At 43.5% G+C, this 4,635-nt stretch overlaps 1 pseudogene across 1 annotated transcript; it reads left to right on the forward strand.

The window, feature by feature from the left end:
• Window positions 1–2,701: 2,701 nt before the first annotated feature.
• Window positions 2,702–3,743, forward strand: LOC100344452 (small ubiquitin-related modifier 2 pseudogene; annotated as a pseudogene). Its single transcript, XR_016213152.1, has one exon. The product of XR_016213152.1 is annotated as a small ubiquitin-related modifier 2 pseudogene (transcript).
• Window positions 3,744–4,635: the final 892 nt, after the last annotated feature.

Here is a 4,635-nt window from a genome sequence, read left to right on the forward strand (position 1 = left end):
GCATACCACCTAGGCCAGCCTTGGCTGCTGCAGGAATTTGAGGAGTGAACCAGCAAATAGAAGATATCTCCGTGTCTGTCTTTCTGTCTGTGTCTCTGCCTTTCAAATAAAATGGAAAAGTAATAAAATTTAAAAATATACTTCTTATAAAATAAAACATTTAAAGTAAAAATTTTCTTTTTTTTTAATTTGACAGGTAGAGTTATAGACAGTGAGAGAGAGACAGAGAGAAAGGTCTTCCTTTTCCGTTGGTTCATGGCTGCTATGGCTGGCGCTGCGCCAATCCGAAGCCAGGAGCCGGGTACTTCCTCCCGGTCTCCCATGCGGGTGCAGAGCCCAAGCACTTGGGCCATCCTCCACTGCCCTCCCGGGCCACAGCAGAAAGCTGGACTGGAAGAGGAGCAACCAGGACTAGTACCCGGAGCCCCAGCCGGGACTAGAACCCGGGGTGCCAGCACTGCAGGCGGAGGATTAGCCAACTGAGATAATTTTCTAAGTGATATAGATGAAACAATACCTGTTAAAGCCAAAATGTTCCAATATCCCACTCCAATAAAAAGACGGTTTTTAAATATTTCTGCATGCTACAATATTGAATACATTGTTCACTCTATTTTCTGAGACTTTATCCTCAAAAGAGCATGCATTTCACAGGGTCTTCAAAACTGTTCTTTCTCCTGCATCTGACCAAAAAAAAAAAAATCTAACTCTGAGTTATTCCTGTCTGTAGTAAAATATGTTGACATTGACCTTAAATTATCCCCCTGAACTTCAGTGATTTTTACCGCTGCCTAGGCATAATTTTTCTAACTATGCTAGTATGCAAAATTTCATTCATTCACAATAATCAATCACTTATTCACTCAGTAAGGCATCCATTCAGTAAATATTTATTGAGATCCTACTATGTGCCTCTCACTGAGACATTAAGGATGCAGTGATAGTCTCAGCCTAATTCAATAAACAACCTAATGGTCCACATTCAAAGTTTCAGAGGATGTTCGTACTCATCAATACACATGTTTTTCCTCCTCTTGTGTACAATATTATTCTATTTTCTAGTCTCCTTGATGCTGTAAGGCAAGGAATGCAAACAAACAACTTAGTGCTGGCCAGTGAAATAGGAACAAAGTAAATGAAAATTATTTTCAAGCCTGATGTCCAAAATCTCCCAAGGAGTCCCTACATACTCTTAGATTCTCTTTCCTGGCTGCACTCAGGGACCCAATGAATGGTTCCCAGAAGATGAGGAAGCCACAGTGGAAACAATCTGGGTCCTTGGACACGTGAAAGAACACTCACCAAACAACTATGATGTGAATGAGAAGCAAGCATGTATTTGGTTACACAACTGAGATTCTGAAGTTTTGTTTCTCAGAATGCCATCTTCTGCCTGGTGCCCCATTTTTAACTACTTTGTTATGGTAGAACTCAACTTTGATAGAAGTTGCTGCATATGGCAGGGTAAGAAAGCAGGCTACAGGTTGTGCTGAGAAAACGTGACAAACAGTGCCTGCGGTTACTGGGATGCCATATGATATGCCTGCTAACTCCTTAGCTCTACTGGGAAACACTGAAAAACAGCGCCTTGGTAGGGGATGGTAGTAGTTACTGGATTTATTTACAAGGTCGTATTTTTTGAGAAGAGAGGTCCTTAGAAAGAAATGGTTAACATGCAAGTAGAAATGTGGAAGAACAGAGAATAAAAATCGAGGTCCCTGCATCATCCCATTAATGTTGGTGAGTCTAGAATGCAATGGCCTCTCCCATATCAGCCCTGGCCTGCGTGAGGGACCATCGCTTTCCTTGTCAGTGAGGCTGGTGTTCCTCTTGCCAGACCATTCCTTAAAACCCCAACAAATGCTCTATCTTCTGCAACTTCCTGTAAGACACAATCATCAGGTGTGCTTTGTAGATTTATGTAGCACAGATTTGGGGATGTACATAGCACTGAATTTCCATTCTAGCTTCCCCACTTCTCTGAGGCTTCCAGTCCCTTCATCCACTGTACACTATGACAACAATGACCATGACTTTTTGCATGTTTCAAGAAACATCCCGGACTTCAAATTTTCATTTGTCCTCTAAGTTTCATTTATTCTTCTAAGGAAATGCTTATTCTATCAGTGTAACTTCCCTCAGAAGCAGTTCTGAGACAAAGTGAAGTGGAGTTGAGTCGGTAGATTGTCACTCCCCCATTCGCGGAGGAACAACACCGGACCCTGCACTGTTCTTTTTCCCCAGCCCTTCCAGGTTTGCTGCCGGTCCTTCCCGGGTTTGCTGCCGGTCCCCCACTCACAGAGGAACGACACTGTCCCGGGTTTGCTGCCGGACCCCCGCCTCCGCGGGGGGTCCTCTTGCACCAATCCCAACTCTGCTGCCTTCACGCCGAGCATGCTGCTCTCCTCCAATCAGGAGCAAGATCAGCTCCTGCAGCTTGTTAGTTGAATTGGCAAGGCAGCTGTGTGGAAGTTGTTTGCTGTCTCTCAGCGCCATATTGTGGGAGATCAGATGCATAGAATTAGTCTTAGCAGTTCCAGTAATTTAGTCTAGTTTCGGTTGCTCCCCACAGTAGATGATCCCAGGAAGCACTGGGAAAGCAGAGGGGAAGTGAGACAAAGCAGAGAAAAAAACAACAATGGGTTCAGTAGAGAGCAAATGATCCCTCTGAACACCTGGTACTCAATCCTGCTTCTCGCGCCCTCTCCTTCATCCACTGCTGCCGCCTCCTTCTTCTGCTACTCCTGGTGCTGCTTGTGTGCTCGTTCGGTGCGGACCTGGTACCTCTTTTGTGAAGCGGCAGCTGAGGAGACTCCGGCGCTCGCCATGGCCGACAAAAAGCCCAAGGAAGGAGTCAAGACTGAGAACAACGATCATATTAATTTGAAGGTGGTGGGGCAGGATGGTTCTGTGGTGCAGTTTAAGATTAAGAGGCATACACCACTTAGTAAACTAATGAAAGCCTATTGTGAACGACAGGGTTTGTCAATGAGGCAGATCAGATTCCGATTTGACGGGCAGCCAATCAGTGAATCAGACACACCTGCACAGTTGGAAATGGAGGACGAAGATACGATTGATGTGTTCCAGCAGCAGACGGGCGGTGTCTACTGAAAAGGGAACCCGCTGCTTTACTCCAGAACTCTGTCCTTCAGACCAAGAACACATTCTCAGCCAGAAAACTGCGACTGGGTTCCACCACACCCTGACTACTGCAGCATAGTCTCTATTCTTTCATTTCCCCTCCCCATTCCTTTATTGTACACAAAGTAACTGGTGTATGTGCACAAGCATATTGCATTTTTTCTTTTCTTTCTCTTTTTTTTTTAAACTAAATGGCCAATGGTATGTTTTGATTGACATCAAATGGAGATGGAATGGGGAAAAATCCTGGTTCTGTGAAAATACCCCCTTTCTCCATGAGTGGCATGCTCATTCAGCTCTTATCTTTATATTCCAGTAAGTTATTTTGCTCTCACTGTTTTAACAACAACAAAAAAAAACCAACAACATAAAAATCCTTGCATACCTTGTTTGATTGGAGAATTTTAATGTTTTTCATTTATCATTGTAAAACCAAGGACAATTTTATAACTTTTTTGTACATAGCTGTTACATGTAGGGCAATCTGTCTTTAAGTAGGGGTAAATTACTCTTAAAAAAATGAATCCTAGATAGTTTCCCTTCAAGTCAAGCGTCTTGTTGTTTAAATAAACTTCTTGTTTAAAATGAAAAAAAAAAAATCCTGCTTCTTTCGGTAGTCTGTCAATATTCCTCAGAAATGTCCCACCCACGAGTGAGGAGGATAGATGTTTATCCTCCAATGCCCATTTGTCCTCAGTTGCAGAAGTTACTGCCAGAGGAATAATAATTCTACCTGCTCTGCTCCTATGGTCAAAGAAAAACCCTCGGAGAGACTTGTAGTGTCTTTCAGAATGAAGGCACCATGTGTAAGCGCATCGTGGGTGCTGACAAGATATGGGTAGGGCTCACAGAAAGTCTGCTACAGTGTATCCTGTTCAGGTCTACTCATGATGATATCAGAAGGAAAGGTATCAGAAAAGAAGAAGTATGAAGACCGGAGTTAGGTCCCCCCCTCTGTATTTGCTTCTCCCTCTCCATACAGCCTCAACAGCCTTACCAGGTTCATTCACCAGTGCAGCTGGACCATTTGCTACTATTTTTTAGGTTCTGACATCTCAGAGACTATAGTGCTGTGTTACAGAGAGGGGCCATTATCTTTGAACGAAAGTCAAAGCAACAAGATGCTTGGGAATAAAACATAAGCATATCATGTGGCCACTTAGGGAATGAACCAGTAGAGGGAAGACCTAGCTCGCTTGCTCACTTGCTCTCGCTCTCGCTCTCGCTCTCTCTCTCCCTCTCCCTCTTTCTTTCTGTTACTCTGTCTTTCAAATAAATAAACCTTTAAAAAAATTAAAATACAGCATTAAAAGTTTACATCAGGAGGCAATAGAGAAACTCCTTGGTATTTATGGGAAGAACATGGACAAAGATATGTCGTTTCTTAGCTTTGCCAATTAGCCATCTCCAGCCAGTTGATTTAAAATGTTGATTCCCTAGAGGGGAAACTTCCCTGTGCACCTTGTCTCACTCCCTGAGTGGCATTGGGAC

This window comes from Oryctolagus cuniculus, chromosome 1 (genome assembly GCF_051225735.1).
Source record: "Oryctolagus cuniculus isolate XC-2025 breed Fujian yellow rabbit chromosome 1, ASM5122573v1, whole genome shotgun sequence".
NCBI classification, from domain to species: Eukaryota; Metazoa; Chordata; class Mammalia; order Lagomorpha; family Leporidae; genus Oryctolagus; species Oryctolagus cuniculus.